This window comes from Bombus fervidus, chromosome 7 (assembly GCF_041682495.2).
Source record: "Bombus fervidus isolate BK054 chromosome 7, iyBomFerv1, whole genome shotgun sequence".
In the NCBI taxonomy this organism is placed as follows: Eukaryota; Metazoa; Arthropoda; class Insecta; order Hymenoptera; family Apidae; genus Bombus; species Bombus fervidus.
The window spans coordinates 7717105-7742543 of NC_091523.1; the positions used below are offsets into that span (position 1 = coordinate 7717105).

The window sequence follows — 25439 nt, forward strand, 5'->3', positions numbered from 1 at the left end:
CATCTGGTCTTCGGCTTTCACAAGGCGCCGATGTCGTCTATAGCGCAAAGACAAAAGAATGCGTCGACGACAGACGATAAGCGGCACACGTGCGACGTTTTTTTCGGCGTTCCTTTAGTCATAGGGTAACACTGCTAGCGTGCGGATCTGGACCAGCTTACATATATATTCCTACTTGTATTTACACTTCTATATTAAATTATATTTTCTACCTTACAATCTATCCACACGTTTCTTTGTTCACACATCTAATAACCTCAACACTACAAAACGTCGAGGCTGTTCGAAGTCACGAACAGACAGTCGTACGCACCGCGGGGACCATTTCGAGTGCCAATGTAATTGGCACGCTTTGTGACATTGTCGCTAGAGAACATGCGACCACCTCTCTTACTTCTTACTTCATCGCCGTCTAACGTCTTCTTTCTCTGCTTAAGGATGACCCGGTCTCCCGTTTCAACACCCTAACCCTTTTCTTTTTTCAGTCTGGCTCACCAACGCTTGGAACCTGGTTCCATCGTGATCAAGAAAACTGTCATGCTATGATGAATTTAAATTGAGATGTGTTTGTTGGTAAATTTCAAACTTCTGCTCTCATTATGATTATTTAAGCTTTGTGTCAACACTTGTTTATGAGCAGTCTTTTTCATTTTTATTATTTAGATTACATATTTTACGCCTTTGACCTTTGATTCTGTAATCGAACGATATCTGGTCACGTGGAGGAAGCCCGTTTAAACGGCGACAGGTAGGACAATCTGTCGTCGCGCTCAGGCTCAATCGTGCATGAAAATTTCGATTGAACCCCGGACGCGGTCATGATCCGTTTAACGCGTGAAGCGAGCGCTCCAGGGTAATCACGCGTTAACCACTTAATTCTAACCGTAATTTTTAGATTAACGGATTCAACGCGACCTGGACGCCGCGTTGCGGGATTTTCGCCCGTTTTCGAATGCCGCGCACGCCTCGCGTATTTTTTCAATCCTCTTTCCTTCCTGTCCGACCAATTTCGGTTCGTTTAGTTTAAAATCGTTGAATCGGATACATCGTTGCTATTTATCTTTTCTATTCAATATACATTCCAGTCATTCTCGTTACTTTAATTTTATATGTATTGCATATCAACACGTATGTGAATAATGGTGTAACCGTGATTCCATTGAAAGGAAAATTTCGTATGTAACGGTAGAGCATTTTCCTTTGGTTATACGAGTAGAAATTGAATGGAAGGTGAAGATGGGGAGGATGGCGAATGGTTGATTATTGGAAAATTAGTAAAATTAGATGTTTCTCATTTCCAGCGGGAAAGCAATTACAGTCATTTACAGATTTCCGGAGTTTCTAATTCGTGTGACCACCGGTTAGAAACAACGCCGCCGGATGACACAATTTACTCGGCTTCCCAGTCTTGATGGCGACACGTGGCTTGTTTCATTGTTACTTCCCAGCACTAGAAACCGAGAAAGATCCTTTTGCGACCTTTCACTTCCTTTCACAGCGAACATTTTCACTTCACTAAAGGACTTCTTTTTCTCCACAATTGTTTTCGAGGTAGCAGTTTACTTTTTAACTTAGAAGCAGCTTAGGACGTCGACTCTTATTCAATTTATTTATTATTAAATCCGTGTAATTAAATGACAATTTACTCTAACAAAGTAAAACAATTCCTAAACATGATACTTGACAAGAATTCAAGGTTCAGACATAAATCGCTAGTTTTTAGAAGCAGCCCTTCAACGAATAACTCCTTTTCTTCACCATCCACGCTTACAGATAAATTAGACAATTATAAATATATAATGTGATCTCTTACAAACCAGATATCAGAACAGAACTGATTTCCTTTTTATCAAGGAAGAACTCTAAATGTTCGTAAGTGATAAGATTCATGGCAATCTGTCAAACATTGCATAACGATTTAATCTTGCGATTAACAATCGTTTTAGATGAAGCATCTGAGGAACTCGTTAATCAATCTGTACACGAGGACTAAATAATAAATCGCAAAGCAGGGAGATGGTTGGAGCAACACGTTAAATTAACCAATATGCGAATAGTTGGCCGTGGTGCAGCGAGTTATGGTTAAGCCGGCGGAGAATCGGACCGCGCCGCACTGTGGTTTTCCGGATAATCAAGTGGGAAACAATCGGTGCTCTATCGAAATTCACCGCGGACGCGTACAGAGGGAGAGAGAGAAAGAGAGAGAGGGAGAGGACTACTTGTCTGCGGAGAGCGGACGACGGGATGGAGGCGAGATGAGTAGAGAAGAGAAGCCTTGCGGCCTTCGGATGCTTTAAATAGTTAGGCGAACTGCAAAACAATCCAGTCGACGCGACGGTCTCGCGGCTTAACTTAACTTTTTTAACACTTGACCCGGTCGCGCGCTACTTCGAATAGTTTGTCACCGTTTAATCAAGAACTCGCCAACGGCGCATTCCTTGAGGGGTGAAAAATTTTCAGCGATGTTAACGCGATCAGATCGATCGTTAACGCGATGCATTTGAGGGATTGCACGGGTTTCATGGTTAGTTAATTATTTCAAATATTTATTTGGGGTGAGAATCATTTAAAATATTTCCGCGTGAACGGATGCTTATTCACGCGGAGGTTTGATATGCTCGGTATTGTGTAGAGATTTAGTGGCAAAAATGTGTGTTGTGTGTATCAGATCCTTAAAAATGTAATAAGACCGGCATTAACAAGATAGAGTTCTGAAGAATTGTGCACAATTAAACGAAAGCATAGTTAAGAGAATTAAGACGTATTAAGTGAGAATGATTTTAGAGTTAAATTATTGTCTTATCATTAAATGAGTAAAAATTCACCCGATATTGCTTCAGTTATGTAAGAATATTGTTTGTCGCATATTAATGACGTAAAACGCACAGAAATATGTAAATATACACAGAAGCATAATTTCATTTTAGTAGTTGTAGTACTGCTATTTTTTAAGCGTTTCCAATTCACTAAACTATCGTCGCATCGTTTAAAATAAACAGAAGTTCATCGTTTTTGCAAGGAGACGGAATTATTTTTATAAGCAATTTTCGAATTGGCGCCGCTACGGGGTATTTATTCTCCTCTTCTGCTGGCTCACGGGGTAATATTTACATGGGAGGAGGGAGGAAAGCGCCAAGGGAAGGCAATTTCGACGAGCCAAGGGCTTTTGAGGGGACACGGCAAGAAAAGGACTAGGTACTTAGCGGACTTCGATAATCGATCACGAGTACCGTATATCCCTGCTTCACTGTACCGAGACGATTCGGTTTTGTTGGTATCGCAAAACAATCTACCAAATGGGAAACGAACAGACGTTGAACAAACGAACAAGAATCCTATACTTGCGCGAATTAGATAGAAAAATTTGTTTAATTAGATAGAAGGCTTTCTGTCTTTCAAACCCAATCGTACTGTCTCACATTTAAAAATCGAAATTTTTCATTGGAAAATACGATAAAAATAACGAAAGAGAAATTTAAGAATCAATGGACGTTACTGTAATTCATCGTCGTTAGTAATAATAATAATAAAATGAAAGAAAGAAATGGAGAAAGAAAGCACGGGTCGTTTATCGATCGTTTGACAATTTCTCGAGACGAAGTAATCGCGGCGTGTCTCGACGAAGTGGATTAAGATCGTACGCCGTAGGACGTGCCCCAAGGGATGGCGTAATTAAGCCGGTCCTCGAAGTTTCATCGTGAAATCGTTCTTTCACACTTACCACCGTTACGACTCGGAAAGATTCTTTCGCACGAATCACGCTGTGTACCATCCACAGATACTTATCGAGTTTTGATAACTTCTCAACTAATTACGAGCCCAGGAATTTCAGGCTATCAGGATCGTTGACTGCCTCCCGTTTCGTGTATATTTGCCTCTCGTTATTTTTCTTGCTTGCGGTGCCAGTCGCGCGAAATCGTCGACGAACCGTTGCGTGAAATCTGATAAAACAGCTGCGACGACTTCTTTCAATTACTTTTTACTAATTAACCACTATCTCTATCTCTATTAATTATAATATTTCTCAATTTATCTATTGTAAATAGAGTGGTCGAAAATTAAGTAGCCGTCAGATATGTAGCCTTTAGAGACGCTCTTCGCTCATACACATTTCTTACATACGCATAAGTATCCTATTTTGTCATCTAGTAAACTGACAAACGAAATACATACAGTGTCGCGTTTGTTTTTATATGATGATTAAAGAGATCGATATTGCTACGTCGGCCGACTCTCTACCTAACTCAGGCCACTCACCGCGGGCAAGATGGTATCCAGATGTCCACACATCCTTATTGCGTACCCACAATAGTCTTAAGGACCAACCAAAAATTCAGGAATTTTAACTAAAGTCCTTCAGACCGAACAAAGATCTTTTTACTAAAGCGTTTTCTAAGGTTTATGGTTTACTACGAGAAAACACGGGAAAGTTAGTTTTTCTCACGTACGATGCTTCCTACTATCAACTTTCTACCGAGGGTGGCTAAGACCCTTCCTAGTCCACCAACCGTCTTCTTAACCAATCAGAAACAATATCTACTGCCTTTACTTTCCTAACCAAAAATGTCATTAACAAATCCGATGGTCCCGCGCGCTAAACACGCCCATCACTAGCTTTCCTCCGACATAGCATCGTCACTAAACTTCACTTATTCTTCGTCGTTAGAATAGTCAACATGTAACGGGTCTCAAATCAATCACTTACTTAACTTCATCAGCGTAACTATCTATCTTTACAAAGCTGTTGGAATAAATATATTTTGCACGTGCTAATTCAGTGTAAACTCAATTAAACCGCCTCTATTATCGTAATAGAAATAAGGGGATCGATCAGTTCGTGGCGTCGATTATCTAATCGTAACGGGAATTTACGACTCCCGTTGATGTGCTATCTCGCGATCGCGTCTCTCCGCGAATGGTCGAATAAACAGATATTAATGAGCCATTTCATACGTGAACATAACGAGGAGCCGAATAAACAAACATCGGGGAAAACCTGCACGTCATTGGGCGACAGATAAGTATTAGCTTTTCGAAAAGAAACCGCCTCTGGAGTAACCTCTTGCGTAGCTACTTAAATCTCGATGATTGTATTACTTTCAAACAAATTATGCTATATTATTACTTAATAAAGTAGACAATATTATGTGATTAAGGATGTTCTCAAACAGGAAACATTGCACTTCCCAAAGATAGTAACGAAATGTGTGTCTAATTAACAAAGAACGAACGGGTTCGTCGAGGGTGTGTCGACGTGACAGAAGACCAAGAGGCAAATAAAGCGTTATTTGGCCAACTCGAGCGCGATTTCGAAGACCCAAGGGTATCAGAGCCCCGAGGGTGTCGTTATACACCATGGGGAGAACCTATTCATTTCGGACGTTCGATCGAGGAACGTCTCGGCAATCATTTTCAATTTATTCCCGAGAAAGGCCGCAAAAACTCGATGCGAAACCAGGTCCACCCTGTGCTCTGGCACTTCCACGCGCAACTAGGACCCCCTGCGAGAAACTCTAAATTAAATCTACTATATCAGACACGTTTTATTTAATCATTCCCGTGCGCGACCCCTCGCGTTGGCTCGTCTTAAACGACTTTCAAAGCCGTTGGCTGCCTGTTAGCCGAGACGAAATCACGAACCTGATAGACGTAGACGAGATATTCGCGATAGGGGCGCAGACCAGACGAATTGAATGCGAAGTGGAAATAGGAAGAAGCGAAGAAAAGGCGACTCTCTCTTCGGTTCGAGTCAGAACCGCAAGCGAGAAGAAGTAGCCGCTTCGAATCGAAGTTGAAACGAGGGAAATATGTTTCGCAGGGCAGTCGTGTCGTGATATGAAATCTCTCTGCGATATCGGACGACGCTATATAAATGAATTTTACTTTATTTTGCTTGGAACGCCGAATATGAATCATCGAATATCGCGAAAAAATATTTCTACTTCTTTCACTCGAGATTCGCTTTAAGCAACGTTTATTTTTATTATCTATGAAAAGCACGAGTTCATAAGAAAATTCTTATTTTACAATTCTCTGATCTGGCTACTTAAATTTCCGAAGCTTTGCTCGCTCGTAGCTATAAAAAGGGATTCGTTAACGCGACAATGTAGCTCGAGGAAGAAACGATGGACAAATTGGATGAAAAATATATACAACCAGCGCACTAGTTTGAATACGACCGCTGATAAAGAAGCAGCCAGCAGCTTCTCTTCTGGTGTGACTAGCCAGCGATTAAAAATAATCCTGGCTGCTTTATCGTTTGCGGCTCGTTGACGAATGATCTTATTAAGAGATTAAATTTAAAGGAGCCACCTCGTTTCCTCGCTTCCTAATATTAATACAGCTTCCAACGGATTATGGCTGCTCGTGGTTGTACACTTTTTATCGGCCCATAATGACGGTAAGTAACGAAGTTAAGTCGACTTCTTTCCTTAGTGTCCCGTTTCTGTGCGTTCTTTCACCTCCTTCGATTTTCTATTTTTCTCGTTTTCTCCTTCTTTGAAAGAAAAGACGGAATCGTGTTTCAGACGAGTTTTATCAACGCAGCGATTCCGTCGTTTCTCGCGATCATTCCGCCGGTAAGTAGACATCGAACATCTCGGCGAAAGAAACACGCGAAAATAGCATGAAACCGGCTCTCTTCATATCGCGGAGCAAAGACAAGAATTGTACGTAACAGAGAGAACCATCATGCTCTTTGAATGTTATTCATCCGTGTAGATTTATTCGAGAATGTATAGAGAAACTCACGATCTTAAGAAACCTTCTAGAATTTCCGGTAACTTCGCGTCTCTCGGCTAATTAGAAAGCGGCACGACAGTATGGCGGCAAGAAAGGATGAAGCGTATTGGACGAAGGCGGAAGTTGAGCTTCTTTTTCGTGAAAAGAGCGCCGACCAAAGGAACAAAACCAAACGGTCTTTGAAGCGAGCACCGATAAGACACTGGCATCTTCTTAAATGTCGGAGATCTGTATCTCGCTGTTTAATATTAAGCGTATTTCTTTTGATATTCCTACGAGAGGCAGCGCACTCTCGCCAGTGTCTTAACGGGTTAATGCTGGATAAAAGAGATCCCCGTAGATGCGACCGGACCAAGAGGCGAGCGTCGCAACCCAGGAACGCTGGAGGAACGCTTTGACGAATTCTTTCTTGTTGCCACTTTGCACCGGATAATCGCGCAATTGCCGCCAGTTTATCTCGAGTCATTTATCCGTGAATAAGATCGGATCTGCGAGGGGCCTCGAACGTCTAGCAACACGCTAGCTGCGTTGTTGATGCTCCAGTAGAATCAAGTAGAATGCGCCAGGCTTACATTCTACGGTTCGCCATAAAAAGATAGCTCACGTTATAAACTTAATTTTGTTATAATTAATTCTTAATGCGCATTGCATTGGAGATAAATTGTAAAGTATACGATGTGGAACAATATTATTAGTCATCCAAAGCAGCGAAGATAATTATAGTTTAATTAAATACGCTTAAATATTGCGAATACTTAAGAGTTTTTAATTTTATAATAACTATCTTTTTTTTTTAGAACGAATTATGAAATTGATAACACCAGTTTCTCATAAAGACGGTAAAGAAAAGCCACTGTAAGAAGATCCCTATCCATAAGGAATATTCTCTTTTACAGTTTCTTCGTTCATAAAGATGATTCGTGAATGTATACCCTGGCATAAAGCTTGAAAATAATTCTTGGGTGATTGATGGGTAAGATTTAATGAGCCACGCCTTACATAACAACCCCGTTACGCAACGCAGTAGTCGATAACACAAAGAACCAGCTCATCCTTACCATCTCTTAGTCATTCGTCAGTAGAATTCTTGTTCGATTAATTCGTGGCAAACAATCTGGGAAAAACAACCTTAATGTCGTGAATTCTGAATTTATAACGATGTTCGTCGTGACATTTCCACATCTTGATCATTTCTATTCTAGAAATGTTTTTACGATAAAAATTTTTATGAATCTTGGTTGGTTATAGCTGAATATGAAATAAAATATAAAATATTCATAGTCTGAGAAATCGTTCACACATCTCTATTTACATAGATATAGCCGTACATTGGGATTAGGAAACATAAAAGCGAATTTTGAAAATATAGTATTATATATTATACGATACGATATTATTAAAAAGTTTTAAGTATAAAGACTTTGATCAACGACTAATTCAAGTAGAAATTATATCCTTGTGGAAATTATATTTATATTTCTGGTAATAAATTAGGAATCAATGTTGCAAGATCATGGACACGAAGAATATTATTTCTCTATCCCAAACATGTTATCCATTGATCGATCGTTCCTAGCTAAAGAATTTCCATCGAACGAAATTAAATATTCCAATTGACCAACAATTTCATAGTATGAAGCACTTGTCACGGTAAATAACCACGAGATTGCTAATTGCTTTGCATTTCGGTGTCGTTTCTACAATCGTGGAACATTCGCGCGAAAATAGAAGTACAAGTGGTTCGTGAAAATCTCGACCCATGAAATTCCGGGTCGCGAGCTTTTATCGTCCGCTCGTGACGCGTCTGGCGTAAACTATTTTTCCCGGATACGGCCGATGCTCGTTCCTCGGCGTAATAGCCGATTAAACGCGGTCGAGAGCTAGCCTGCAGGTAAACACGAAAAGAGAGGCCACTCAGAGTAACCGTGAATACGATGGGAACCCGTGCACTTCAGTTCTGCAAGTTATACAGACGGAAGTCTTCGTATCTCGAAAATAACTTTGTCGAGAATTACATCGCAAAACCGGAACACGCAAATCGTTGTGTACAGTTATCTCTGTATTACAGTTATCTGCAACTTAGAAATCTCGGCTGGAACAGCTTTATAAGAAAATGAAGTTATCATTAAAATTACACGATTTTTATTTTCTCGCACGATCATCTAGATATATAAGATAAAATATTGCGTAGATTATTTCGTGTTATTATTAAAACTATACGTTTTACGACAAATTTGGTCATCAGAAATAACGCAAAAACTGGCAAGCAAGAAGATACACGATCGCCAGAGAACAACGTAATGAAACTTCAGCTTAAGAACACATTAAGGAATGAACACCTCGCAATCAGCAGCCTTTACAGGTACACAAGGTCTGTCGCGTAGCTTTCAGCCAAATGTCCTCAAAACGAATACTCTTTCGACATAAATTTATTGTAGCACTGGCAGATATACCCAGCCACGAACAATCATCTGTTCGAGTACTCGCCCGTCACGTGTTCACACAAATGAGAACTCTAAAACGAGCATTTAATTACCCTTCGAAGTGATCGTCGTTCTTGGAAGAGAAGTACATATTGTTCTGCTCGAGGTTTCCTCGGAACGATCGCAGATCTTATCGCAGACGGTTGAACGTAACCGCGAACAGGTTTCACGAGCAAGCGTTAAAAACAGGCGGACGTCGATAAAACCGGAAGACGAGCGAAGGTGCGATACAGACGAGTTTTACGAGCGGTTTTGCCGTTCTCGTGCAACGATTTTCGACAGGAGAATTATCTACTGGTGGCGTGTGACCTTTTTGCCCGTTGAGACGTGCAACGACAGAGGGAAAAACAAGGAGACATTTTCCTGCCGCTGCAGCGCTGTTTTATCATCTTATCGCACTGTTTAGGTAAGGTGATAAAACTGACTCGCTATAAACAAGATTTAAGTGTGGCGTTAAACAAAAGAAATAATAAATGATGATGAAAAATTATTACGTTTTGGTTAATATACCGATATTTCTGATTCTTGAATTTATCGTAGTCACTAATGAAAAATGATCTCCTTGAAGGATTATAGAGAAACGTGTCTCGCTTGCAACGATGACAGGGGCGTGTTAGACTTGTTCTATTTTCTATTCGAGCGAATCGAAGTCAAATACCGGAAATCGATGCTTCGCCGTCTATTCAACCATGTCAGTGTCCATTTTTTTTAATTGCCCTGTTCTCCTTCGTCCTCTTATTACGTCTAGTCAAGCCATTACCCACGATGGTACGCAAATTGATTCCACAGTAGGTAGTTAGAAACTAGAATCGTCTACAACCAGGTAGTTCTAACACATGCGCGACGTTATGTTCCGAGTAATTTTTAAAGCAAACAGTAGTTGAAACAAAGCACAAGTGCAGTTCGAGCTTCGTAGCCGGTTCGGTGGAAGTCGAGCTCGAAGTGCAATTTAATTCGGTCCAGCGTGGTCCTATTTGGTGAACTGTAACTAATTTTAACCGAGCTCGAAGCCACGCCATGTCCTCTTCCGTATATCGAAGTTTCCCCTCGCGGCTCGTACCACGAAATTACTTGAAGTTTTAGCTAGAGAGGTTCGTCTACTCTAAACGATTCATAAAGAATCCCCATGTTTCAAACACAACGTACGCGGATTTATCAAACCGTACATACAAGGTCCCATTGCCTGATACGATGGTGGACACATCCATCGAATCGAGCGTTACCGAGATTATCGTCGCGTCGAGCATTTTTCAAATGACGCTCCGCATCACGCTCCGCGAATTCCAGATATTATACCCTGAAGACTTATCTTCTCCGATCAAGACGGTCGACACTTTCGCGTACGGCATAGCCACGTATTTCGCGTATCGACGTATCGTTAAACGCGTTATTTATCTTCGTCATGGGTGCTCTGTGCGTCGTTCGTGAATGACACTCCCGCAGCGAGCCTGCCTCAAAGCCTCGAAGAAGCACGAGCTCGTGCTTTTGATATATAGCGGCCTATTGAGTTTCGTCTCTGTACAAAGACGTAAGCTCGATACAAGACCGCATTGTGGCTCGACCTCGTCGATCGACACGTCCGAGCTTATCGTCGAATTCGACCGTCGCGTCGTATTACGATTTTCTTTTCTTGGCCTGGAGCTGCATCTTTCCAGCAGACTAGACTGCCGGAGAAATTAGCCTGGCGACAATGGATGCCCAGGTATTACTGGTCGCAGGCTCCTCGATCTTAAAGGCCATCCATCATCCAAGTACGGACGCTTGCCTACATCTAATATTATCATAATGTCATCCTCGTCCATTGTGCGAGGCGATCAACGTGCCACGGTAGCGCGAGAACCGCGCGAGATTTGTCCCATCGTCGACACGTTTGACAAATAATGTTCGCGCATAGGGAGTATTCTGCTTTGCGATACCTTAGGAATTTCTTTCGTGTTCGAAATTTCGCGAAGTTTCGCGGCTGCTTGTGTAGCAAAAATATGTTTGAAATTTGACACGAATATGAGAATTTGGATTGGTATTGTATAAAAAATGCAAGACGAAGGACATGTTATATTTTATCTGCTTTCAAACTCTAACAATGACTACGTACGAGGAAACAAATTTCTATCTGATGGCTGACATTTCATCCCTTTGTCAGCCTCTTTTTGCAAGTACGCTAAACATTGACAAACGAGATAGCGACGCAGCAAGGAAAGAACGTAATCGACATCGTTCTCCGATATTGGTTCGAACAGACTGCGGTAAGCAAGAATAGTGATATTTCACGGTGACAGTCAGACACGGGCATAGTCGAAGTGAATCGAAGCTTCCTTCCTGATCGAGCGTTTCTGCAGCTCTTATTGGGAAAGTCGAGCGCGACATCGCGAGGTCTAAAGAGAAACCAAGAAATAGGGTTCAAGAGGCATCTTCAGGCATCGGAGAGTAAAAGCAGCGGCAACAGGGAAAGATTGAGAAAGAAAGAGAACGAAATCGAGATTTAATATCTCACAAGCTCTCGAAAACTGGTTAGAAGAGACCTCGTATTTCTGCATTTGCAATGAGCCATCTTGCTTCGCCGAATATGGACGAGTTTGATGCCTTCAAGTTTTCCTATTCTCACTCCCACGAGAAGTGTGGAAGAGAGGATGGTATGGAAGAGATAAAAAGGAAAGGATGCCATCTCGCGGAGAATCAGAGACGGATATCCTCTCTCGTAGAATGAAAAGTCGCGGTCTCGAATATTAAAAACCTCCGTTGATTACGTGGTTGGATATCTGTCTTCGTGTGCGAGAACGTTCACACGCGCTTACTCGCGTTGCTGCAAACGTACTCCGCTCGAGCGTGTCACGTTCGATCACTCGAATCAAGTGGCATAAACGATGATGCATGCGTCGCCAAATGACAGCACCGTCCCGTCCTTCCAAACGATTATCGTCGTCTCTCTTTTACCTCTGCCCGATCCACCGTACAGCCTCCCATCTTCCTTCCCTTCGCGTTTCTATCCCTTCACGTTTTCCACTTGCTCCACCTCCCATTCCTCCCGCATCTTCTCCCGTGAGTATTTTGACCCCTTGGGACAATCTGCAATCTCGAAACGAGTCATGGCGTTCCGCATCGTCGTCGATATGTCGTCGTCGTCGACAGAACGAGAAAAGGTTTCTCTTCTCCGCCGACCAAGACGCCAATAAATCCTCACAAACGAATATAAAGTAGCAGCGGACTAAGGCGTACACTTTGATTTCTCCAGAATGCAGCACGATCTCTTCCTGCGGCCGAGACATTACGCCAGCTGATCGATGGTACTCACTTTCCGCTCGATCGTCCGAAGCTTAATTCTTCTTCGGATAAATAGCAACGTCAAATCGATACCCCCTGTTTTCACGTTCGCGTAAAAATTCAAATTGAAAACTTATGTCTGCTACAAGATTCCCAAGTTATCTTTATCCTCGTTTCGTTCTCATAGATAAACCCTTCTTTACATCTATCAATTTCTTAGTTCTAATAGAATCTTAATCATCTGCAAAAATTTGCTTGAGAGAAGGTAAATTGTAAATTATAGATCGTGACAGTGTTCTACACCAATTTAGATGGCTGCACGTGTCAGGACTCGATAAACACCTGACAGACGATTTCAATACCGGAGAACCAGGAACGCGTCGTTCCCCTGTTACGGTGGTAAGGGCAACGGTACGCGAAAGGGGCGGCCGTGGCGCGTTGTCGAAAATGCGGTCGTATACCGTAAGCATATTTCCAGCGGATGGGTTAGGTAGCATAGGTTATCCGATGGTCCATTGGTCAGCAGAGGTTAGTCGACCATTGGCTAGTCCCTGGCCCCCGTTGCCCGTGTGAAATAGTAGCTGGCCAAGCTCCAACCTCGTACGTTAGTTCCGTTCATACGTAACCTACCTGCCAGCTCGCTCGACCCGAACTCCTCTAGACTAGGTCTTCGTCTACGTTCGTGTCCGAACTATCGTCTTCTCACTCTTCTTCAACTACTCCATTGCGCACGTACCTGTCCTAACTTCCGGCTGTAAAGGTTACAAGAAAAAGGTTCTCTGTCGACATATTTCTGCAAGTTTAATCGTCCCTCCTATTTCTTCTCAGTCACACGAGAAATCGCGATTTCGTTTGACCTTTCGACTTCCTCTAGCACGTACCACGGTGTGTGCACGCGCGAAGGTCAGTTTGATCTATGAATATCCTTTTGCTCTGATTCCATGATGATTTCGTATATTCCTGCGACTTCGGGTTGGAATAAGGAACTTGTAACCTGACCTGTTCCATAAGAATTATTAACTCTGTGCAAGATATTGCACTGCATATGAGTAAGCGACGTTGTTCAAATAAAATTTCCTGGCTACAGGATATTTATTTCGAGTGAGGTACAGTCAAGTGATTGTAGCTGTTTCAAATATTTCGTAATTATCGTAATATATCGATGTTTGCGTAAATCGGTTGAATTGTTGTATTTCATTGTCTGCCAGCCAACTGTTGACTGATTCTTGTTGGGAGGAAAGCATGAAAATGCTCATTCCCTATGGTGCTCACCGTTACCGTGGAAAATCGTCGGATGGAAATGCGGACCTCTTCAAAAATGTTCGCTGGTTCGGAAAATTCCGAGTTTTTCGTAACGAGATCCGTACGATATCCCCGGTTCGCCCCCCCCCCCCCGTTACGACCGGTTGATTGTTAAACGGCAGATCCCACGAAAATGGAAAACGTACGAAAACAAAAATAGAACAACTGTGTTTTTCGAGTGAGTTGAACACCCACTGGTTGAAAATAACGAAGTGCAAGTTTCAAACTATAATTCCGTGCGACACGAGTTTTCGCACGCGTACCCAGTTTAGTCGTCGAAAATATTTATATCTTGAAATTCGTTCCTAATTCAACGGTTAACGAGGTTCAGCGGAAAATACAGACGTCACGGGTAAAGTAGCCATTATGTTTGTGCGTATAATACGGTTAGAAAATAATGCAAATCGTGTTTCAACTCCAAAGCGTGGATATCATTTAAAAAAAAATAGTGAAATATTCAGTTATTTTACCAGCTCTGTCTGGAATTCAGCTGCGTGTACCGTAAAAACTGATATTTTGCAGAAACCAGTGAAGCGAAACTACAAGTTGTTCCTCAAAAAAAAAAAAAAAAAAAAAAACCAGGATCAACTAAAAAATATATTATTATTCTCTATATGATTTACTGCAAAATTTCTAGCGTACGTATCACACACGCATCAAAAATAATAATTGAAATAATAAAAAAATCGATATTAAATAAATTTATAACGTGCTCGAAATGAATGCGAAGCACTTCACTTTTCTGTTTCATCTACCATTTCTCTTCTCTTAATACTTTCTCCCTCTGTTTTAACTCGTTATTATCGACTATCTCCCGTCTAGAATCACAGGATAGGGGCAGATTTCATGCAGAGACGGTCGTGCCACTTAGCGAACTCGAATTTACCATTAACGTATCGAATATCGAAATTTCGGCTAGATATAACGAACCTTCAAACGAATCCACGTTGCGTGCCGTAAAACGTGCTAATTTTCCAGGCTGAACGAATCCCGTGGTCGACTGGTATAGCGCACTCTTGAAAACATTGTTATGTCGATACTCCGTTGTTCGCGTACCGTTTGTCGAGTTTCATTTAACGCCATTGAACGACCTCGCCACTCCATACAGTATAATGTGAATAGAATTACATAACGAGCTGTATCTACTTTGTTACATGGTAATGCAGTGATTACTGTTTCGGCGTGAATCGGGCTGGATTTTCGGTAACCATGTAAACACCTCGTGACTAGAAATTATTTGACAGTAGTCAATAAACTGTGAATTATACGTAATATTAACGAGATAAACTGTAATTTTCTTGACCAAACCGGAAACCGTTATGGTGTCGTACTTTTGCATGTCGGATCATTGACACCCGTCATGTCGATCGTTGTAAAAGGATTGGTCGGAATCGATTGCGAATTAATTTCTGTAAACGATGCACTCCGTGTTAATTACGACCAATATTGATTTGCTAATAAGTGGGCAACGATCCATCAACATTTGCCCTATGAAGTCTATAACGTGTGATCAAAAATTATCATAATCGTGTGGTGAAATATAATATTTAAACAGTTTGAAAGTATTTTAGATATATATGTATTTCCCCCCATTTTGTAAAATATGTCATAAAATTGACGTACGAGTATTTTTTATTCATTTTGTCTCGGTCTTTGCTTCCTGCTTTTATCTCCTTCTTGATGCAATCCAATTGTTTCTCTGATAATGATAGAGCATGTTTGCAACGAGCTTCTTTTGCTCCGAGATAGGCAAACTTTGCAGAAGAAATTCAATTGAACGGCCACGTGCACAGGACGCCGGCATTAGAATTCGTTTCGTGTAGGTTGCAGGGAACGAGCGCCGGTGGAGAATGCCGGGGTCATCCAACAAAGAGGCAAGTGCACTGCTCGTGACGTTTATCATACTTTATTACCTTTGCTTGCGAGCCTCATTGTTCGTCCGTCTGTTTTGTTTCCGGTTTTAATTTGGACAGCGCCCTCCCTCACGACCCTCCCGGTCATTATCCCTCGAATGATGTGCCAATGAAGTTGGCACATTATCATTTTCCGTTTCCCTTTCCTACCCAGACGCATTAAATGCAGCTCGGTCAACGGCGATATTTACACCAGAGGATGTATCGCGGTCGTTTGCATGCATGCGCAGCTGTGACAAGGACACTCGTGGAAGATGCATAAAAAATGCGTGCATAAAACCCTGCGAGATAATTTACGTTTACACTTCCTGGATTCTAAATCTCCTTATGGAATTTTCTATTAAATTACCAAAGAACATCCTACTACTATATTAATATATATTTCGAGTGATTGATTCCGAAAACGAATCAAACGTTTCTACAAATCAAAAGCGATCCGTTCACGATTCAGTCACCATCGAGCACAAAACCTTTTGTTGTTCGTGAAAAATAACACGTAACTTCGTTTCAAAGGGTAGTACACATTCTCACGCGCGATGAAATGAATTGTACAGTTACAGATAGAGTTACAAAGTTATTTTTAACAGATAGTAGCATGAAAAATACCCAATGTTATCGATATGATAGGTCAAGGCTCGGTTCGGTGGAAGGAGAAACAGCCAGCACTGGTCAGACAATAAGAGAACAACGCGCTACCGTAAACTGCCATATAGAAAACAATCGCGTTCTTCCATTACTCGCGTTAATAGCGAATCAGCTCGCTTAATCCAGGCTTAAACGATTTTCTCGTTACGCCTCCATCGAGTGGAGACGGGCCGCGCGAATCGTCGAAGGAAAAGCAAATCGTTTCGTCTCGCGTGCCTCCTTGCTCTGCCACATCCCATGAAATTATTTTCGAATCAATTCGAGGTCCCCGACGGGCCAGACAGAGCCATCCTATTATCCGCATTGTTACTTCCCTTCTAGCCAGTCTTTTTCTTCGTTCGACGAAGGTGACGGTTTTCCCATTCGTCCCGCCAGCCGTCTCGGTTCTCTTATTTCCTTCGGCGTCGTGGATACAATGTCGCGAGCGTCTCTCGTCAGATTGCCGTCTCCGGGCTAAGAAAGATCGCGCGGTGAATTAGCCGGCCGATTAAACACGAGCTTTGACAGCAATTTCCTGTCATCGGCATTTGTTCCGCTTGGTGTCGCGCCATAACACAATAACGACTCGTCTCTGTTTTCCTCTGTCGATGCAATTAGAACGCAGCTGCGCGACAGAACTTAGAGAGACCATTTTAGATCCGCTTGATTAACCGAGGATTTCCTTTCACAGCAAAATATCAGTTTATAAATCGCTATGATCATGTCGGGATCGTATCGCGCTAGCTCCTAATCATGTTTTATTACTAGTGTAAAGTAAACGAGGAGATTATTGGAAATAGAAGTAGATAAGGACCACAAACCATCGACGATAACACGGACACTTTTTAAGATGTTCCATATCGAAATCAATATTTATATTTATGCAATAATTGCTCGATTTTTTCCTCGTGAGTAATTGTGATTTTTATTATGTGAGAAGGTTAATACCTTCATTCTTAGAATACCAATCGTTATCATTTCACAGTGATTCATTGTAAAACTTTAATGTAAAACTAAATCTTGGTCCGTATTATACTTCTCTATAATTTTCCAAATTTTTCATTTCTGCATATTTGTTAACGCAATTTTCCTTAAATTTAGAAAGTAAAAAGCATGCTACTGTGTTTCGCGGAAAAGGAACGAGCGGCATTTCAGATTAATCGCGGTGAAATGGAATGGAGCAAAGCCGAAAACAGACGAGCTCGGGGTAAGCAGAACTGGAGGCGAAACATTAGAAAATAAGCGCCGTAAATCTTCCGGGCCTATACATCAAGCTCTTTCGCGTCGAAAATATATTATGCAATCAGAAATAGGGAAAGTAGTCGTGCGGCGGACAGTAACAGGGGAACTGGCAGGAAAAATGAGTCGCATAACCCGATATATCTAACGTAGTCCGTGTTTCTTTCGCAACGCTTTTGTAACTGGGTCACGACTACGAACAAAAATTCCCAATCCGACTACCATCCTCAACCTCGTTAGCTGTAACTATCGTACGAAACGAACGAATATATACGGGGTTGAGCTGGAAAATTCGTACACACGTACGCGTTGGAACGAACGAGTTTTTTCCGAGCGGCTGTTTCCCGGGCTTTTGATTAAAATCAAAAATGATTTATTCCCATAGCTTGATCTCTCGCGGCTACCACCCTCCCTGTATTCCCTCCCCTTTCTTCTTTTCCTCGTACTCGTTCATATGCAGTTCCGGTTTTCAAAGCTCCCAATTTCGACGTTGATTCTCGTTCCACGGCAGTATCTATTACCAACAATTTTTAGATCAGTTAACAAGTTGCTCCCTATTCCATTCAATTCTTTTTAAATTTCGACGTGCATCCTGTAGATGGTACAGAATTCGATGCAACGTTTAACAGGCGATTCGACTCGCGTCAGCTCGTTCTTTGATGGCCAAACATACCAACGATTTTTGGCTTCGACATTTCCTTTTCCTCTCATACTTGTCTGTTTTGTTCTGCCACCTTTTTCTCTTTTATATCCTTGTTCGTTTGAACGTTAGCGATCCCGCGATTAATACCCGTTGACGGGACTCTCGCAATAACAAACTGCGACATGGTTATGGACTCTTTCGATCGGCGTATCGCGGAACGATAACGTCTACGCCAACGAAGAACGACGAGTGTGCAGTTCGATCGACTTTGGCTGTCTTGTCTGGTCCAATTTCAACGCGGACAATCGTGAACGATTCGATGCTGGACCGGGGAATTAAACGAACCGTCGACAAGGATTTTTATGTATCAATGGCCGGAATTAGTATGCATAAACGTCGAATAACGTACGGATTAAAATCGATCGACTTGTTCCAATCGTGTTTCGCTGGGAAAATAACCGAGCGCCATTTTTTGACTTCTCCCTTTAAATCGTATAAATTCTCATTAGCGCGACAATGCTGTTTCGTCGATTTCACGAGAGCCGTTTTTCGAAGCGTTTCGGCAACGCGTTCACCGTGTCGCCATTCGCCGACGTTTTATTTAATATTTTACGCGTCTCGTTAATGTTTGTAGCATGATTCATCGGCCGAGGAGCGAAATTCGTGACGAATCACGACCGTTCGCGCGGTTTTGTTTGCGTATTTAATGAAAAATGGTTGACTCTTTTCAAAATAATTAAAATATGCGCACCTTAGCCGGAAATTAAATTAACTTATTCCACCGAAACTTTTCCAAAATCGTGGCTTATTTCATATACGATGGCTCGTAAACTTTATCGATGTAAGCACAGCGGTCGGGTTTCATTACAGTGCTAATAAAATATCAAATTGTTTCGTATAACGCTCATAATATATTCACAAGAGCAGTCTATAAATATTCGTATATCTTCACGAGTAACTGTAAAATCAACTAGCAAATAAGGAAGAAAAGCATCTAGTAAAATGGAGAAAAATCAGCTTCATCCGCGTAAGCTTTTTCACGGGAAAAAGAAATCATTCATTCCCACGACAAGATTGCGCTTCGCTATCTCGCCAGCGTTATCGAAACTTCTCGTTCCTTTTGGTTTATGCAGCAGCGCGACCTATCAAGCGTTATCTGTGGCCGGGCCGTCTTCCCAGGTAACGCGGTAGGCTGGCTTTTCCGCATGCCTTATTCAACGTTTCGTTGGATATTTATGGAATTTAAATGTTTTTAAATCGATACACCGAGCTGAGCCTTAACGTGCGCGTCCCGGCCCTTTACGGGCGCGAACAAGCGCGCGATCGCCTCGTAGTACACGCGCAGGCTGAGGTAACCAAGTAGGGCTGAGCGATGATAATGAGCTAATAGAGGAGTTGACAATTACCGCTATTAGCGCCAAGTCTATGAGAAGACAAGGGCTTCCGGTATAACCGATAGACAACGTTGTTAAGACGAGTCTGTCGCTACTACGAAGCGGGGCGAGGAAACATCCGCTTGGCTGACACGAGCAAGCACAAACAGAAATTTCCGCGACACGATCATGCATAATGGATGGTTCCGGCCCGTAGGATATCGATCGACGAGATCTACGGTAGCTTTTCGTGACGGAGAACCCTGCTCGATCGCGTTGAAGAAGTTGCGGAAGATTCGATAATTATCGACTGGAATTTACCAAGTTTCGATAATCCGATGAAAGGCAAGGCACGTTTATCTTCTTCGAGAAAAGGATTACCGCCCATCGATTCGGCTACTCCGATCGATCCTAATAAGGATCTGTTTGCTCCATCCAAATATATTTTGCTTACCGGTGAGTTCGATCTCAAGAGGATTCTCAATAATTGACCCATTAAAGACCTACTTTGCACTAACATCTTATTTAAAACTTCTTTTCCACTTTTCTACTTTACTTTAATATCCCGATTAAAGAGGAGATTTCCAATTCACCATTTCGCCATTTCTTTTTCCACTTAGATTTTACAAGTATATGGAGTTAGATGATACGATGAAGTTACCAATATCTTGTATTTCGTAAAAATAAGCTAAAACAGTTTCAGGAATTCTTATATCTTGGTACGGTTAAATCTTCCATCCGATTAGAAGGTATCCGAAGTACGAAAGTTACGAGTTTCTTTAACATTTGTTCCAAAAAATGAAGAAAGTAATCGCAGAGTTACCGCCGGTGAAATTCTCGCGCGTTGCTTGCTTAAAGCCCTGTAAAGCGTATTTAATAAACGGCGTAAAGCGTGCGTTCGCGTAGCTGTTTTTCGCGCGATGAGGAAACTTCGGCGCTTTTCATACGCTGTTTTTAGTTTCCATGGTATCTACCTTCAGCCTGTACGTTTTAAACTCCGCCGCTAATCACCGTAGCTTTCTTGTAACATGCGTGGCAACGTGTGTTTTTTGTTTTTCAACGAGTTGATATTCCCGGAGGTCGGAAGGGAGAAGGCTCGAGATATTTCGCCTAATTAGCCACGTTCACAGCAGTTTCCGGGTGTTCGAGAGCTTTATATCACGGGTATGCGCTACGAGTTAAGGGGAGGAGAAAAAGAAATTCCCACCCTCGTGGAACAATGCTTCGCTCGCGGGATATGTTACGTTGGGTTACAAGTCCACGTGCTTTAACAAGGCCCGTGTTTAGACCGCTCGGTCAGGTCGGGGCTTGCCAGAGAACTGGCTGAACGGCTGATGTTAATTATTTTTACAAAATCGGCTGGTGCCGGTTCTACCTTTTTTGGGAGCAACCACGAACATACATACCGAGGGCTACCGGTTTCGAGAAAAAACCGCCCATTGCCCCCCAGGCTAATGATGTAACGATGAATGAACGACGTTCGAAACATGGACTGAAAAACATGGCTCGCATAGTGGACTTAGGAACATAGCTCTAATAATTTTTTTATAGACCGTGAAATACGAATGGATAGAGAGATGTATGGAATGTATAAAATATGAAACCGACACATTGATTTCGTATACGAGGGTGTAAATTTTGAATAGTCAAATTGGAATAATTGTTTTGGGAGGCAGGCATGAAACACAGGAAGCTAATTAAATTTTGTTCCAGTCCGTTGTTTAATTCTGGTTGGGAATAATTTTTAAATGAAAGAGGAAATGAGGAAAGTATGGTTATTACGGTTTCCACTAAAAACCTTTTATCCTTGTAGGAAACCGCGAAACGAGGAAACCACAATTTTCTATCGAACCGAAGATTTTGTATCAAATCATCCAGGCGTCGATGAATGTGTACGTTTTTCATTCGACTGACGAGAACGAGAATCAGGAGGAGGAAACTATCGGAACAGTACATAAGATTTTCAAGTAGTCGAGGTAGAAGATTGATTCACCAGAATAACTTCGAAACCATTTCCGGTACGTTGTTCCGCCTCGAAGCCGACAATTTTTTCATTTCTTTGACAATCAAAGGTTGAATCCTTGTCGATATTCGAGCTTCGACACTCGCGTTCATTCTGTCATGCAGACTCCGTTACGATCGTAAGTGATTTCGTGCACCCTATTGGAGATCTATTTCTTTCAACTTCTTACGTTGGAATCCTTTATTTTCCTTACAGTTTCCTTCCGTCTTCTATTACCTTTCGATTTAGAAATCGAAGACATCCGAAGAACTGTTTCATCCCACCGAGAAACCAGTGTGCTTTGTAAATTCCATGACGAAAAACAATAAAATGTGTTTTATATATTTTATTAAAGAATATTTTGATTTTATTAGAAATCCTAGTCTTATTTCATACGTAACATACTTCAGCTATTTTTAATTCACAACATAAAATGTAATCAACGACATTTAGAACAAACCTGAATGTTATAATTAATTAAATATTAACTTTGATATTATAATAAACAACCGTTAGCTGTTTAAAGTACGAGGAAATAATTATTTGATTGATTGGTATCTCACAGCATCGACTTAAACTACCGCAACGATAAATGACCGAATCGAATTACGTCGAAAACCCAATTGTTAGCGCAAAGTGTTTTCAAGTGTTTCTTAAGAAGATTTTGCATTTCAAATTATCTCTGGCCTATGAGTATTCGCAGAGAACCATGATTCAATGGCTGGAATCAAATGATATTCCAAATTATGCACGGATGATCGATTCGATAAATCCCCTAGAATGTCAGCACCTTGACCCATCGCCATAATGCGAATCGCGATCTATTGACTCGTACGCATAATAGTGCTCTCAGCCTAATGCGCGCACTGCGGTGCATCACAACATCAACGTCTTAGGATAATCTACGTCAAGCCACAAGATCGGCGCACCTGTAACAGACGTGCGGTCCAGCCATTGTTTTACCACAAAATAATGATCGATAATTAATTCAGCGCGTGATAATGGAGCGAGATATTGCGATCGGGGTTTGGCTCGCGTTAAATAATCTTCAAATATATTATCGAACACTTCGCAGAAGCAGTTGGTTTACGAGAAAATCAGGAAATAAACTACATTTCTTTACACTTAATCGTACGTATATCGAAAAACACTCAACCACTTTTTCTTTTAAACAACTGTATGAAAATCGTCAAAACTAGAATACGGTGTGTAAGTACTTGGTAAACCAACGAATTACAGCCTGCAAACTGAACGACGACAAATATTTGCTTTCGAACGACGATAAACTTCTCTCGCAGTATGTGCAGGAAAAAAGTGGTCGATCTATAAACCCACTCGGCTGACTTACAAAAGAACAAGCCAGTACGAAATCAAAGGCGTTCGCCTACCAGACGACCAATGCGAGGAACATTAGGGGGCAAGTTTTTCGCGCCCCGTTAAGTTTGGCAGTGGCACGGCCGAGTCTGGTCAGCAGTATGCGACTTTTATTGCTAATGCAATCTGTCAGTTTGAAGGAACGTTCTGGACGGTCCACTTGCTCACGAAGAAGGCGTTGATGTTGAGGCTGGTACATGTACACGGAAAATATGGAGAGGCACGAAAGTCGATGCGGAGGACTATCCGTCACGAGCCGTGCGTGGTAAAACGTGCTCGAACGATCGTGGATCCTGGAGGGGGGTGGCAAAGATGTAACAAGAGGGGCGCGGATGGTAGTTTTATGCAAGGGACGGTCGTTAATCAATCACGGAGTCCGTGAGTCCACCGTGCTGGGTGTCACGACCGGAAGGGCGAGAGTGATCGAAAGAGAAAGGGTACGGGAAGGAACGATAAATATTGTTTTTGCCAGCATCCTTAGGACGTTCGCAGAACGATACGCGGCCAGTTTTCAAGCAAACCTGCATCAGAAGGAAAAAGTTCCGAACTTGTCGGACCTGTTTCGAGGAAGCCCGTTTTTACGCCCCCGCTTACGCGCGCGCCGCTCCTCGTGCTTCATTTTATTCTCGCCGCTTTGCCTGGCCGCGATTTCGAAAATTCGTCCCTGGGAAACATTGACTCGGATCGCTTTCCCCGAATTACACGGAGGCCTTTCACTTTCGAAAGTGTTATCGAAAAGGAAAAATATTTTAATGTGGTTTTATACCGAAAAGTTGAAGTGAGAATGTACCAATGCAGAACGCAGTTAGCTAAACTGTATAAATTGTTAAGCGCTCTCGCAACGCAAAGGATGGGGAAACATTAGAGTTAACGCGACGGAGTTATTATAAAATATAAAGCTGCTATGAAATGTAGCAATGTAAGGATCGAGTAAAATTCATTATTGTGTTAATTATTAGATTTGGATAAAATTAATATGTTGCATCAATTGTTGTAAAATATGATAGTAGACGGAAGAGATCACAGAGTTCGAGTTAAATTTGTGAGGGTGTTAATTATTATATTCTGAAATAAATTATAAATTGATGTATGTCCGCGAGTTTCTATTGTTAATGCGTACAAGGATTTTCGTTTATGTGTGTACCGTTATTCGCGGTCACTCGATAGCTGCAGACCAAATTTATTTTCAGTTGTTATCTAGAAATGCCAGAAGAATGTTCAAATATAAATTGCTATACCAAAAATTAATAGTTCTAGAGGAGAAATTATTTTAAATATAATTCTATTGTTTTAAAATTTGTAAGTTATGGAAATTACGTCTACATACGTCGCTTCATATCTTTCTTCTCTTCATTTCGTTCGTCTTAACGTTATTTTCTCATTCTACTTTGTATTTAGCTCGTTCAACAAATTAATTCAAAGAATTTTTTACAAGTTGAAGCGAAATTTAAAAAATTGATCGCTTCTTAGCAAAACAACATCAATCATAGCCTGCTCTCTGATCGGCGAATTGCGTGATTTGGTATTTTTGATAATGGACCGAATATTCGTATTTATTAATAATTATGAGATCGAATGATGAGTTTCATTATTACCATGTATCACATTCTTTGATAATTATTATCCATCAATAAATTATTATCTCAATATTCATATCCCTCAATTTTACTTGACAAATTATAAATTTATCATTATAATACAAGGTCCCTAAATATTTTGCTGCCACTTCATTCATCATTTCTTTCTCTATTTGAACAGTATATACACATCATTTCCAATTGTGTCCAATATACATAAATACCTGATCATCAAACGTAATTTTATATACAGAATCACATTGAAAACGTAACAGACGGTTATGAAATTTTACGGATCATTCTTTCTTATAATAAATAAAGTTCATCTCAATACAATTATAAATTAAATAAATTTTCCTGTCACTTCATTTAAGTATTATTCCCCTTCCAATATTGTATTCCAAATTTCTATACAGAATATTCTATACCGATCTATTCATATAAATATTACGTACGATTTTATCGAAGAATTTATAACGCGAGGCAAAAGATTTGATAACGATATCGTTATCTTGATATTGGAGATAAAAATAGAACCACAAATTTCTTCCTGACACACGGAATGCTGGAACAAGACGACATTGCGAAATTGAGCTTAATCGCACAGTTTTTCCGGGGCCGATTTCGATCCGCAGGCGTAACGTTCGGATCGGTTATCGATCAAAGCGAAGTCGAGACAGAACGCACGCAACAGCCGGCGGCAATTCGTAGCAAGGCGTGGTCTTTTCTCTTCATCCGTTAATCTCCTGCAACCACTCTAATCGCGGCAATTCGCGTTCCAACGATGCTATCGGCCACGCAATACTCACGGGAGCGTAAGAGTCCGGTGACCGATAGAACCGGCTAATCGTCGACGAATACTAATTGCACACCTCTAATCACCGATTCTCCGAAACGACAGGTCGATTGT

The 25439-nt window shown here is 41.4% G+C and overlaps 2 long non-coding RNA genes across 2 annotated transcripts; both read left to right on the forward strand.

Moving 5' to 3' along the window:
- Window positions 1-2327: 2327 nt before the first annotated feature.
- Window positions 2328-3044, forward strand: LOC139988987 (uncharacterized). Its single transcript, XR_011800244.1, has 2 exons — window positions 2328-2768; window positions 2841-3044. It is a non-coding gene; the product is annotated as an uncharacterized lncRNA (long non-coding RNA).
- Window positions 3045-5697: 2653 nt separating this feature from the next.
- Window positions 5698-7702, forward strand: LOC139989019 (uncharacterized). The gene is made up of 2 exons (XR_011800249.1): window positions 5698-6400; window positions 7638-7702. It is a non-coding gene; the product is annotated as an uncharacterized lncRNA (long non-coding RNA).
- Window positions 7703-25439: the final 17737 nt, after the last annotated feature.